Source organism: Ambystoma mexicanum, chromosome 5p (genome assembly GCF_040938575.1).
Source record: "Ambystoma mexicanum isolate Mex_15411 chromosome 5p, UKY_AmexF1_1, whole genome shotgun sequence".
In the NCBI taxonomy this organism is placed as follows: domain Eukaryota; kingdom Metazoa; phylum Chordata; class Amphibia; order Caudata; family Ambystomatidae; genus Ambystoma; species Ambystoma mexicanum.
Genome location: NC_090930.1, coordinates 556,365,866 through 556,381,493, shown reverse-complemented (window position 1 = coordinate 556,381,493; position 15,628 = coordinate 556,365,866).

Here is a 15,628-nt window from a genome sequence, read left to right as displayed (position 1 = left end):
CACCTTGTCATCACCTGTCATCCACAGCCAATTTCTCCCCAAAGGCCTGTCAATGGATATCATCTTTTCTCAAAGGTAGTGTGATGAAGGTGTTCTCGGATTCCTCGAGTGCTAACCCAGTCCAATCAAATGTGCTGTCCCTCAAGGTTTCTGCATAAACCCTACTATCTACAACCACTTCACCAGGAACTTATTTAAAATCCTCGATGCCATGGGCATCTCATATACCAATTATGCAGATGGCACCCAGGTGCTCATACCTCTGACCGGTGACTATCACTCTGACATGAACACCCTCAACCTCATCTACTGTACAATTCAATCATGGATGGCTGAAAACTGGCTTTGTCTCAACAGTGAATAAACTGAACTCTTGCTAATTGGATCCACAACAACGCTGGGTAAATTGGACAAGCAGTACTGCTCATTCACAATAGACAACATACCTATCACTGTGTCTCAAGTAATCAAAACACTGTGTGTATACCTCGAACCTAGCCTGACCATGGAGAGGCAGGTTAATGCCATCGCGTCCTCAGCAGCCTATCATTCGAAACTAATCAATGCAGTCAGGCCATTCCAATCACAAGAAAACTGCCTCACTATTGCAAGGGCCATCTTTCGATCTAGACTTGACTATTGCAATGCCCTTTTTGTTTGAACATCCCAAAAAAACCTGACTAAACTCCAGCTGGCTCAAAATAACACTGTAAGGGCCGCTACTGGTATCTCACATAGGGAACATATCTCTGGTGTCAGAAGACAAGTGCACTGGCTACCTGTCAAAGAAAGGATTGTCTTTAAAACACTGGCTCTCACACATAAATGTCTTCATGGATTAGCTCCCCCCTATCTAGCTCAAAGGATCATCAGACAAACTACTTCTAGACCTTCCAAGACTGCTTACGCCAATCGCATCACCCTCCCAGCCCAAATCAGATTGATAGAATCTCATGCAGCCTCCCGTAAGGGAATAAAAACCAGCATCTTTGTATGACAGCCTCCCCTTCCAACCTGTTTTGTGCTTCATACTCTCTGTTGTTCTCATATCATGTACTGTATCACAAAATGTAACCTGTGCTAGGTCTATGGACTCTCTGTAACTAAGCAATTGTGTCTAACTGGGGCCGCTCACCTGTAACCCCGAAGCAAGACTACTTTCATCTTCTTACAGCGCCTTGTTGCCCAAGGGTTGTAATGTGCTATACAAATCCAAAAATAAAACAAAAAAATTAAATATATATCAAGTGGTTGATGTCACACTTGTTGAAGATATTTTTATTAAACCCGTCGCACTTTTGCATCTGAAATGAAGCCATTGAATCTTATCTCTCAGTAGAATACTTGGAAATATTACTGATAGGCTAATGTTTGACATTACTGCTTGAAAGAGCTAGTTCCAAGACATTGCAGGAGCATTTGTTTTGGGTGGGAGGAACAAGCGGGTAGTGGGTGGGAATGGCCATGGGGACTGTAAGAAACCTGAGGGTATCCTCACACCTTCTCCCCTAGCATCATCTTCTCAGGTGGCCTGGGAAAGGCCATTGCTTTTGGATCCTGACCCTGTGGGTGGAGATGCGAGGGAGGATCACCTGGGTGGAGGGTCCTTGGGGATTGGGGAGAGGATATCCACAGGTGAAATATGGTGTCCACCTTTTCCTTGTAAGAACCAACTTCACCCTCCTCCTGCCTTTATAGGCTCTTGCAAGCCACCTTTTTTCCCTCATTCAGACCATTATACTACTGGGAGAAGGAAGAGGCAACTAATAGTAGTGCATGCTAACTTGTCATTTCACCACTCTACTACTGGTATGAGGAAGAGGCCTTCAGACTGTTGTAAGGGTCAGGCATGTCCAGAATGAACCACTAATTGTGGTCAGGCAATTGAGACCATGGACTCACACCTGCAACCTGTAAAATGGTATGGTTGCAGGTGCATAAAAGGTGGAGCCAACAACTTTGTGAGCGTGACCAGCAGGAGCGAAGCCAGGCCGAGCATTGTGGGACATAGGGAAGAATCCTGTGTAAAAGAAGGCAGCCAAGTTGGGTCCTGCATGAGAGCCAGGATGACGGCAAGTACCCCCAAGAAGCTGTAGAGCCGAGGCCAGTGCAGTCCGCGAGAGGGCCACAAAGGTGGGAGCCTCATTAGTTGGTTGTCAGCAGCAGGAGCTGCGGGCACGGAAGAGATTTGCAAGCTGTGAGGCACCGGCAGCGTCCACGGGAAGCGAACGGAGACACCAGCAACCCACAGAGAGAAGGCGAAGTGCGAACCGCGCTTGCCAGCTGAAGAAACTGTGTTGGCGGAGCAGAAGCAGAGGAAACAGCCTCTCGGAGGAGATGCCAGGGACCAGTGAGTGAAAAGGAGAGAGCACTCGAACCGAGGTGCTGCTGGATGCTATTAGAATGCCAAAGTAAATGCTGAATGAGTGAAAGAATATGTGTATGATGCCATGAACCCAAAAGCAACGGGTTAGGAGGAATAATGTGAACAGAATGAACTATGAACCACAGAATTGAAGATCCAACTCATTGAATACTGAACTAAAAAGAAAGCTTTTGACACAGCTATGAACAGATAGGTGTGCGTGAAATACACATACAGTGTATTGAAAGCCAATAAGGAATTGTATGAAACAAAGTGAAAAGCAAGTATGGAATATGGCTGAAAAGTATGAAAGTAAATGTAGTGAAGGAATGAGAGCACCACAAAGTGAACTGTGTGGGAAAACACATTGTGACAAAGCCAAGAGGCTGACAAAGAAGTGAATACATTATGTCAAAGCCAAGAGGCTGACAAGGAAAAGCCAAGTGAGTGTGAACCAACACACAGATACAGAAGAACCTCTGTGGGCTAGAAGGCCTATGGTTTCTGGTTGCGTGAAAGTACGCCAGGAGCTGGACGAAGCTCAGAACCTTATTTGGAACACTATTTCTTGTATTGCTGACATCTCTACACATTGTTTAGCTTTAGTTGTGAGGTCAGGTCTAGGTTTTTTCGACACAGACAGACTTTTAAGTTGAATTTACTGATTCAGTCTTTCCTTAGTTTCTTTAGTTAGGGAAAGCCCACCTTAGCAAAGGCCGAGTTAGGCCTTCAACCATCCTGAATAATGAGTTAACAAAACACTTTTGTCTACATTATGAATATGTTGTCTGTGTTTCGCTTCATGATGCCTTCACAGGACCAAGATGACCATAGGCAGTGTATGGGTTGATAAATAACTAAACCACACCCTGACATTGTGTGTCCCTCCTCACATGTCCTTTCCTTCCGAGCTTTACTCGAGTGCAATACTTTTGGCTTATAAGCACTACCGAATAGTCAAAACTAAAAATGGACTGAAGTAAAACTACAGAACAAGCAAAGCTCTGTGGTTAGATGTCCCTCTGTTCTTTGCCCCATTGATTTGAGAAAGATATGGTAACAATAGCCAATAGAAAAATCACTCTTCTTCCACCCTAACATAAAATGCATTTCTGCACACAACCTGGGCACTAAGAAAACACAGGTTACAAAATGGAAAAGACATCATCTGTGCAGACTTATATGCACTGAATTTCCCTAAGCACCAAACTAACCCACCAGAGATACGCCAGCACAACTCACCACACTCTTTAAGCACCACTCTGACAGACCCACAGACAACCACACAAACATGTATCCTAGCAAACTGTAGTGCACATTAACAATGGCACAAGACTGCTCTCAAAATAGCTAAAATGTACACACTGCATAGAGCCGCATCCTCGGATCCGCACACATCAACATTGTAACAAAGCAATCTTGTCCTAGTGCCCCGCTACTTCATGAGTCACCTATCCCACTGCGTGCAGATCATGAAGCTCCTAGAAGGTGAGAAAATACCTGCAGGGTTGCTATAAAAGATGCAATAAAATATCATAACAGTGCATAGGAAAGAGTTTCACTCATTGCCCTCTGGGGTAATACTCTGCATGCCCCAAGTCATGTCTCATCAAAGTAAGTTTATTCAGATAAATCCATCAAACAAACAGATAAAATACAAAATACAAAATAGCAGCACTATGACAATACTAAAAAATATTTATTTCAATAAATAGCATATAAATAAATCAATAAATCAGCAGAATGTTACCAATTCAAGACTTTAAAATACAGCAACCATATTCAGGGGAGACTGTCCAAACCTTCCTGAGGAAAGATAAAAATGCCACAGAGTGAATCTGCTTGCAAAAGAAAGAACAGTGCAAGGCGACATTGTACACATTTCTCTTGTCTCAACAGAGGGATAATCGTCTGCTTTCTGGAGGCCAGATAATATGGGCACAGCAAGACAAAAGGCAAAAGATGTTCAACTGTTGTTTTACAAGGGCATTCTGAGTTCAGTGTGTAACCTTGCCAACTAACCGTGTTGGCTCTCAGCAATAAGAAATCGAATTGGGCTCTCGTTACAAACCAGCGATCTTCTGGTTTATTACTATGCATCAAATAGGATTGTAATGAATTCACTGTAGTCACCATGGCGTGTTTCTGATGACCAATAGAAGTTCGATCGATTCCTGCCTCTCCATAACCAGAGAAAAACATTTTTTTATAAGCATTCCTTCCACCTGGGTCAGCAAATCAGCTGGTGGAAAGAGGCTTAAAAAATGTAGCTGGCTCATGGCTCATACAACCATGAATGAACTTTAACCAGGGAATGTTGCGCCAGGCATTGCTTCGAACCAAGTCTTGAATGACATCTTGAGTTAACCTTGCCTCAGGATTTGACCAAATGCTAAACCTATGTGATAGCAGAGCCTGGTACCATTTGTCTGCCAAATATTTGGCTCCAAGCGCGGCATGCACAGTGAAAGTTGGTGCTGAACACGGCAGACCATCAGTTTCTTTAAAACAAATATTTTCCATAGTCGTTTTTTCTTACCCCCAAAGATAGCCCCATAATTAGTTGCCGTTCCTGTTTCCGCATTATAAATGAAAGGGCTGCCCCTGACACAAATGCATTAAACGAGTCACGCCCCCATGACTGGACCATTTTAATTTGTTGTTTATATATGTGGGCATCTACCTTCCAATTAGCTGAGAACCGAATACCAAAGTAATCAAACTCATTCACCCTCCGGATTACAGACCCTTTACTAAACATCTAATGCAAGTAACTTCTGTAACTGTCAGCATGAAAAAAATGATGGTTGGCTCTGCCACAGTTGGTGAACCAAAGACTCTAGTGTAGCAGACTGGCTGCTGGGACTATATAATTGCCTGGGGGAGGGCCAGTGCCCAAATACTGACATTCTAGGTGAGTGTTTTGGGGTCCACTAACAGAGGAGCACTAGTGTACGCTTTGTTCTTCTGACTCATTAAATCTGTCCCATTGCAAGGGTGTCTTTTTCTCAAATGGTGTGATAAAGATCACACTATTTGAAATAAGGACTCCAATTTTTGCAGTCCAGCCAGGGTGGTTAACCCACTCTGAAAATTTGACCACATACCTTCCAAGCTTTACTTGGTACGCATATTGTATTTTTTGGCTTTCATGGCCCACAATAATACTGCCTTATAATATTTAATTATAAAACACACAAATTGCATAGTAAAGCCACATGACAACATGTAAAACCATATAGCAACATGTTAAGCCAAAAGAACCATTGTGGTTTTAATTTTCACATCCTGAACCGTAAACTGCAAGTCCCAGAAAGCAAGAGAATTCAAACCTGAAACAATCTATTTAACCCCCACTGCACTTTCAGTGATTAAGAAAAGCAATACAAGAAGTTATGCAATAAACTCACTCTGATAGATATGGAGATTCATAGTTACGAACCTCCAGCTCGTTGTTATTCCTGACATTAAGAACATTTGTTTAATGACATCAGGGACATCATTTCACCAAAATGCCTGGGGTAGTGGAAGTGACATCACACGACCCTTGACCCCCTGATGACATCACAGGAAGTGATGTAATTTGACCCCACCCCAAAGTGATATCGCAGGAAGCGATGGAACACGACCTTTCACCCGTTGACAAAACAGGAAGTGGCATCACATAGCATTGTATACTACGAAAAATATGGTTACGATATCACTATAATGTGATGTACATTTCATACCGGAATGGATCGCCATATGTATCGTTAAGATCAGTGTGTATAGGCCCATATTACCAAATTACTGTGATTGCAAGCAGACATCCATGACCAAATGATAATGATGTGTTATTATATAGCACTTAAGCTTAAGCGCTTTACATAGAAGAAATATACACCCAATATCACCCAACCTGTGTTGGTTCCCATTTATCGACCTCAGAAGGATGAAAGGCTGAGTTGAGGCGTTAGAACAGACTAAATCAGTGACTCACCCCCTGAAGTGTGCCTGAAATAAACCTTTAATGGGTCTGGCAATTATTGTATAGAATTCCAGAAAGGCACATTTTTGGGCATTCCTATTCTTTCTTATTTAGGTTCAGTGCTGAAAGTGTTAGACTTGTGGCCCTCATGTTCTTATATTTCTTCTTTTTTAAGGGGCCTGAACAAGAAAGCTAGCCACTCCAGAATTAAAGAGCCACATGGTGCTGGCCACAGCCCAGGAGCTTGCATTGCAAAAATAAAAAATATATATATTTTTTTTTTTAGAGGTCGCAATGGAGACCACAGAGGTCGCAAGGGAGACCTCAGAGGTCGCACTTGCGACCTCTGTTGACCCCAAATGACTTCCCTGAGTGACATAAAGCAACTTTTGTTTGTTTGCATGTCAGGCTGGTTGCCCTCATGGATATAAACACATATTTAAAACGGATGCTTTGTGTTGCTCACTTTATCATAGATTAGCAAGGAAAATGGTGTTTTGCAAGGTTTTTCAATTGGAAATGTGCCATCATTCATAGGAAAGGCTCTGCCACTGATAAAAGAACTGTGTTTGCAGGTCGTTAAGCTGCTCATCCTGCAGAGCCTCTGATGTCCGCTGTGTGTGTGTCTATGTCTGGCAGTGACTTGGGAAATTGGCAGTGCTTGACTGCCCGCCCTAACAGATTCTCTATTTGGCTCGGGAGGAAGAAAAAGCATGCAGGGGGCTTTTTCTGACCCTTTAAACTAAGGGTACACTCTGTAAAAAGCAAACAAACTAGTGGCACGGTGTACCAATGATTTATTTACACTTCAGTCTCTGCACAGAGTCAGTAAAATATCAAAAATCCTGTCATCCCTCCTCAGCCTCCCCTCGGGATGAGGAAGTCAAACAGATTTCAGTCCTGCAAGCTTTCCATAAAGAATGAGTTTTCATGTCATCACCCAAAGAAGCAAAACACAATACGCTTTTATTGGCAGAGCAATAGAGTGCTTGTGTGTACAACTGTAACATTTAATGGGGTAATTTGAGAGGTTTATCTGGAGAAAGAGCAGAACCCTGACCTCATTCCAGAGGATAACACTCACCCACTTGCATAGGAAGCAATGTGGGTCTATGTGTCTCCCCTGACCCACTCCCCAATTTCTCCAGCCACCAACCCTTCCCACCAAATTCCACCCAGCAAACACCACTCCTTTGTTGATTCCTTTTCACCAATTCATTCCAGAGTCAACTCTCTTTCTTGTTAATGAGGGTGTTTTGCCCACCTTGCTCCTGCCCCCCTGCTTTCCTCCTAGCCTCCTTCCATCCTCCCAAGCCCTTCATGTCTGATCACCCTAACTGCCACCGGGCAGTGTCTGATCACCCTAACTGCCACCGGGCAACATATTAACCCTCTAAACCTCTGACTGTGCTGGCCACACACGCTCTAGGTCGCTGTCTCACACACGCCGGATGCCGGCCAACATTGTGAATTGAAAGAGTACGATTCCTCGAGTAGTTGTGTCGGCTGTTGTGCTGGTAGCATCTCGCATTCAGGAGTGCTGAGTTTGACAAATATTTTTTCACCCTAGGTGGGCAAACTCACAAGAGCGCCTTATATCTGAGTTCTTCATGCCTGACACTGCTTCATGTGGTGAATGCACTTAAATCGGTAATGTGGCTGGTATGGAAAAACATGGTACCTACCAATTAAGTGGATCCCTAGGAACTATGTATGCCCTTTACAATTGCAAAGTAAAGGGCAGACTGAAGGAATGCCTGACTAACTGCCTCATCGTATTTGTGATGCAGATGGAGACACAGGAGGACTTTCTGATTGTAGCAGGAAAACACACAGAGTGGATTTCATGCACCACATCCCACTCTGTTCAGGGATTGTTTTCTAAAATGGCAGGTATACAGAAAAACACATTTGGCGAATCGATCAAAATGAGGGCCTAAGTTAAGTAGGCAGGCCTAAAAGCTAGCCCTTTAAGGGCATATACACGGGGCGGAGTGATGTAACTCCACCAGATGTACTTTAAATAAAGGGGGCGTTCCATGGCCGCATCAGAGCGACCGTGGAGCCCAGACTAAGAACACGCATCTAGTGAGTGCTCTGTGAAGTGGGGGGTTCACAGGGAAACCGCGCCCTTGCAACAGTCACGACAAAGCAGGGAAACCGATCCGGGCACAGGCAGTGAGGAATGTTGAGCATTTTCTTTTTTTCTTTTCTCCATGTCACATGCTGCAGAGCCGGCGGTGACCATGTGGTTTTGGCTGCCATTTTGCGCACAACATGGTAAGGGTTGCGGCTCCTACCAGGAGTGCTTTTGCGCCCCCCACATGCAATTTTGGATCCCCTGCATAGGGGACAGCATTGTGCTGTTGATTATTCGTTTTATGGGTGTTTTAACACTTTTGATGCATTGAGTGTGATGTGAGGAGCTGGGGGATGCCTGCTGTCCTTTGTCTTTGGCCCCTGGGCCCACCCCACTCAATTTCTGGACTCATTATCTTTGGCCTAGGAGATCCTTTCTATTCTTCGTGGCTGTTTGGACATTGGTGGAGGGAGGCTACTGTGTGTATTGCCCCAGGGTGTGTTAGAGGCCCTGTTCTGCTATAGTTATTTCAGTATATGTGCCTATGCCTTGTAATGCCATTACCACTAGTCTGCCTTGTACTGCTACAGTAGTTTCTACTCCCTGTGATACCACTACTCTAAGTCTGTTTTGCACAGCCTTCAATGATACCATGCCCTCCCCTGCCGCTGATGTTACCCTGCCTCCTCCTCCCACCCCCACTCCATCTCCCTTAGTGGATGTCCCACTGAAATGTGCCCTCATTAACTCCCGCTCCCTACCAGCACATGCCCTAGACGTGCACAACCTGATCAGCAGCAACAACCTCGACCTACTATTCCTTAGCGAAGCCTGGCTGACTGACACATCTGGCCCTGCCCTCACCCTTGCCATTCCAACTGGCTACACCATCTATAGACAAGACCACTCCTCCCATAGAGGGGGTGGAGTAGCTGTCATCGCCAAGGAATCTCTATCAATCAGGAGGATTCAGAGGGAACTTGACCAGAGTCCTGGCTATCTTATGCTCAAACTCAAGCTCTCCTATAACTGCACCTTTCCCCTACACCTCGTCTACCGCCCCCCTTGCCTCTCCAACAACTTTCCAGAAAGCCCTGACCCACTCACTTTCAGCTTACTTAAAAAAATAATTCAAATTCTTGCTCCTAGGCGATCTAAACCTTGGCCTGAATGACCCTAACGACTCCCATGCCAATGCCCTTCATAAAGCTCTCTCCACCCTAGGATTCTCTCAAGCCATTTCCAGCCCCACCCACACTAAAGGCTGCGCCCTAGACTGTGTGTCCCACCACAACTGCCCCCTCAGCCTCCCGGTGATCACCCCCTTACCCTGGTTTGATCACCACTGCATTCAATTTGACATCATCAGCTCAAATGGACCATCCAAGCCCACCATCCCTCTCCCCGTGGCACTCTCACAATGATTCTGGCAGCTTACCCATAACAATCTCTGCCATCACCTCTGGGTGCCTACTCTACTACCCCCTTCTCCAACGACCCTGTGGTACTCGCCAATGACTTCAAAAGGGTCATCACCCAGGCTATTGACACAGTGGCCCCACTCACTCTCCAAAAAGCCAAAAAGTGAAGCATGCCAATGCCTATTTCATCCAGGAACTCATACAGTTACGCTCCAAAAAAGGGCTGCACTCACCACTTGGAACAATAACCCCAAAGATATTTCCAAAGCAGCCTTCAAAGCCCTATCCAAACAGTACAAAACCGCCATCACCAAGACCAAAACTTCTTCCTTCAACACCAGGATAGCTAATACCAAATCAGGAACAAGAGAAATCTTCACCATATTCAGAGAGCTGTAGACCCCTGCCACCCCCCCTTCCATGCCTCCTCAAGGACGAAGCATGGTGTAACACAATCCACTCTGCCATACTAAATAAGCTGGAGACCATGCAGGACAAAATCCTTGCCCACAAATGGGCACTCACCAAACTGATGGCTGATAGTCATGGCAGCCCACCGCCTGTAACCAACTCTAGTCAATCCCCTCTGTTTGACTTTAAAGACATGAGTGAATCGGAAGTCATCACACTCCTCTGTTCCATTAAAGCATCCAATTGTAAAGGGGATGCCTGCCCGGCACAGGTCATCAAGGACTGTGCCTCTTCCTTAGACCCCATCATCACAGCATTTATTAATGCCTGCTTCAGGTCTTGCTGTGTCCCTGTGGGACTAAAGGAAGTGTGGGTTTGTCCGCTCCTTAAAAAGCCCTCCCTAGATACATCAATCCCATGTAACTACAGGCCTATTACTAACGTACATTTCCTATTAAAAATTCGAGACAAAGCAGCTTACCTGCAAGTACAGAAGGTTCTAGAAGACAACTATCTTCTAGGACTACAGCAATCAGGGTTCAGGTCATGTCATGGCACTGAAACAGCCCTCCTTGACCTAAAAAAACAGATAGATGACCTCAGAGACGCAGGCAAACCTGCGCTCCTTCTGCTCCTGGACCTCTCTGATGCCTTTGATTTGGTAGATCATAAAACCCTCTGCCATCATCTCTCCACTGTAGCTAACTTCTCCACCAGCGCCTGTAACTGGATAACCTTGTTCCTGCAGGACCGAGCAATGAAGGTCTTTTCCGACCCATCCTGTGCCAACCCTAGCACCATTAAATGTGGGGTTCCACAGGGTTCTCACCATTGTTCCCACCCTTTACAACCTCTTCACGAGGCCACTGTTCATAATCTTGGACGCCCTGCGTATCTCATATACACACTATTCTGTTGACACCCAGGTGCTCATCCCCCTCTCGGGTGACTACCTGTCTGACCAGAACACCCTCAACTCCATCTACAAAACAATTCAATCCTGGATGGTAGAAAACTGGCTATGTCTCAATAGTGAGAAAACTGAGCTTCTGCTGGTGGGCTCTCCATCCACTTTGAGCAAGCTAGAAAAAGAATATAACTTCTTCCCCATCAACAATCCCATCTCCGTCTCACAAGTGATCAAAACCTCTGGTATGTATTTGGAACCTAACCTGAACATGAATAGGCAGGTAAATGCCATAGCTTCCACCTCAGCATACCACTCCAAACTCATCAATACAGTGAGACCGTTCGTGTCCCAACAAAACTGCCTCACCATTGCCAGGGCTATAATTGGCTTCATGTGAAAGAAGCAAGGACTGGCTCTTAGTAAAAGTTGGTTGTGCAGCGACTCCTCTATAGACCTGTTTCATTGGGTTAACTTTTGGATTGTTAACTGATATCTTTAGTTACATGTCGAGGCTTTGCTGCGTCTTGTTGTAGAAGCGGATATAGCCAAAGATAATTGCTATATAGTTCTAACTTCTCAAGACTGCACCGAATAGGAATTGGCACAACTACTTAACTGGTTAGGATAGTTTCATTTTTATTGTATTTTACAGTGCCCTTAAACTGACATGTGTTTCGTTTGGTTGCAGCCTCTTTCAAAACAGGGCATAGTCTGTGATTTTTCAGTTTATGCAATTAAATTAATTTGATATACACTAACACATGTTATTAATCAAATAGCATGATGGTAAAACATGATAAGCATAAATTGTGAGTCATGACATTGTAAAATACAAAACAGTTGATTATGCACAGTTTGTAATGATCATGGATCGACCATATATTTTTTAAAAAAGGACAGAAAATATGGGGTTGGTATAAGGGAGGAGTATGGGGTGAGAGAGAGGAGAAAAGAAAAATGTATGTTGAAAAATTAATTCATATTTGTGTTATAAAAAACTTTTGGTCATTTGTGAAGCATAACTGCAATTGGCAAATATAATATGAACAGTGTGCTTACCAGTGCTTTCAAGCAAATATGTCCTGGGTTAGATCCCTCAGTTCCTGTAAGTGACAGTAAACTGCCCATTAATGTGAGTGAAAAAATTGCAATGGGCGGTTCGGTAAAACAACTCCTTATTTTTGTGGTACGATGTTGTGCACAAAACAACTGGGTCACATTGTAATGTGAAGTTGTGTATTTCCCGTTTTCAATGCTTACATTCTAGCCTTAATGGCCACGGCTGAATTTGCAGCCGCTCCCTCGTAAAACGTTACTGAGCTTGATCGCACCACATTAAGTTAATGTCTTTACGAAATAAGTCAGATGAGAGATGCTTCTGCAGAGCAGCTTGCTTTGTTTCTAGTCCATGCTCTGATGAGCATCGGTTCGTTCTGTTCGGGAGCCCGGCGCCATAACTAGAATTGTATACTTTTGCAAGGCTGCCCCGTTGCTAGAGCAACGCGTTATGTTAGTCATTAGTCCCTTTTCCTTGGAGCTTGCTCAGTTAATCAAGTCCACCATCTTGTAGCGGAGAGTCAGTACTAGCAAGTGAGCTTTGTCATGTTGCATGATTATAATAACTTGAGTATATATTTGGTTGTGAACAATATAAAGTATATTATTCACAAAAGTAAAGAATCCTAATATGATATGAATTATTAAAATTCGGATTGATCTTGTTTTGGGTAAGGGTTGTAATTGAACAAATGGAGTCGCAACCCTCATTTTTCTTTGGTTTTTATCATTTTTCTGTGAAAAAATCTGGTAATTATGTGAATAGAGCTTGTAAAAAGAGCTGGTTGATAATGGTTAAGAGGAATACTTACATAGAGTTCAATGGGCGCCTATGTGCGTGTTCATTAGATGAACAGAGTAGCTGAAAAGTAATGAGATTGGACAAAGATATGGCACACATTTGAGTTAAGGTTTTTGTACAGATACATTATCTCAATTGATACATTCTACATTTAGCTCCTGTTGTATAATATTATATGTGGCTGATGTTTTCAAAGGAAAGAGATCATCTCGTTGTCCGAGTTCAACCCTGTCACTGTAGTATTCAAAAGGCAGATTGTTTTGCTTATTCTTGTCGTAATCTCAAGAGTCTATCGCCCCCTCTTCTAGCTTCAGGAATTTGTTGCAACCCTATGAATCTCATTGCCATTTTTTCTTCCATCTGGTGGTGTGTCTGCCAATGGAGAGCCAGAGGGAATCTTTGGTCCTGGCTCCCAATTGTTGCCATGTGCTCTCTGATCCTTATGCAGAGCTCTCTCTTAGTACTGCCAATATATATTTTGTGGCAAATGCAAATAATCCCATACACCACAAATTTGGTTCTGCAAATTTGTTTTACAAATTTGTTTTACCAAATTACAAATTTGGTTCCTGCTTGGTCTTGACAATTAGTCCATTCGTGTCACGAAATTCCTTTGTTTGTACATGCACATGTAGTCACAAAATTCCTTTGTTTGTTATACAAAATGTAACAATGATTATTGATATCAGTAAACAACTAAAGAACAAGTGAAACATCAAATTCTATCAAAGTGATAGTTAATTCATTTGAGAACAGGCTTGTTCTCAAATGAATGGCTGTCAATCACCCAGAAGGGTGGCTGTCCTGGCAGGACAGTCACCTAGCCAATCAAACAAGTTTGCGACTTGGGTCTCCAAGGAGACCCTGTGCAGGGGGCCAAAAACCCCTCCCTCACATCCTGTCTCCCTAGACTCTCAGGTGCCTAAGGAGGGTGTCTGTGCAGAAGCCTGCCAAAGGACGGCAAACAAAGGAACCAAACGTGGTTTGGCGTGCAGAGTAAAACATGAGAAAGACCTTTACAAAAAGAAATGGTGAATAAACCCAGCTGGAACCAAATAAAATTAAAAGGGGTCCAGCGGATTAAAGTTTGAGGCTAGTAACTTAGCCTTAAACAGTACCAGGGCTATTTCCATAGTCCTCGGTAGGGAAAAAATGGTAGATACCACTGCCACCAGCCAAATCTTAACGAAAGGGGAACAAAATAATGTTCCATGAGAAACAGACAAAAAGGGATAACTATTAACCCTTTCCAGTACTCTATGGAAGATAGTTTGTACTGGGTCTGTGAATTTAAAAAGAATAAAGTCAATGGCAACTTTACATGTTCTGGGATACAGTAGTCAGTCCCAGAAAATGGAGTTTAAATTGGGAATTCTTAAAAAGACAACCCTGTATCACTATACTAAAGGTGTTGTGTGACACACAGTAAAAAGATGATGCCTATGGAGTAGGTGAGGCTCCACAGTCTATGAACACAAAAATGTAAAACACACAGCAAAACACATGTAAGAGTGGGAAAAAAAGGCTCACACTCTTACCAGGTATAAAAAAGTAAATCCTAGAAATCCAGCAAAGCTGCTGAGGGACTCAGTAGGTAAGGGAAATTAGCCATTCTGGAGAATTCTCCCTAACAGAGGCGCTGTAGTGTTACAAGACAGATCAGCATACGTTTTCAAATGCAACAATTGGATGACAACACGTTCTATTCACCTATTAGTGATGATCCTACAGAGAGAAACACCATACCCATTCCATTTAAGGTAGATAAAGCACCAGAAAGGAAATGGATATGCAAACAGGAACACAAATATTTATGTGTAGCTAAACCAACCGTTGCTAAATCCTGCACATGACCTAAGATCCACAAATCTATGGATAATTCACCAGGTCGACCTATAGTCTCTGGCACTGGCTCATTATTGGAACCTCTATCTTTCTGGATAAATATTTAAAACCATTTGTTCTGACAATGTATTCTTACATACAGGATAGCACAGAGCTCATTCATTGTGTAGAAAATATGAGCTTTAACCCAGGGTCACAGCTGTTAGCGAGCATGGACATAGTAGCATTGTACATGTGTATTCCACAAAAGGAGACATTGGATGTCTTGGAGGAAGTTCTGTTGTCTAAAAGAACGACTGGCACCACGCCTAGCAGTTTGTACTTTGGTGACTTAAAATTATTTTTGCTTCAACGAAAAATTGTATCATCAAATCCATGGGCCTGCAATGGGGTCCCCTGTGGTGCACCACTGCAGCTAATTTATATGTGAAATATTTTGAATTGAAACATATGTATCAGCCAACCAATCCATTTTTTCCACAATGGTGCTATGGTGAAGATTTATCGACGACATCCTCATTGTTTGGGATGGCACTGAAGATTCTTTTTCAGAATTTTGTGAATGGATCAACCAACAAAACCAATTTCTAAAAAGTACTTTCAGAGACAGTAATAAGAAGATTGACTCCTTGGACATTACAATAGAGGTGGACCCACATGAGAAAGTACTTAAGGTCAGACCCTTTCATAAGCCTACGGACAGGAATACACTGCTACAGTTTGAGAGTTGTTGCCCGAGACACACACGTGAAAATGTGCCCTTTGGGCAAT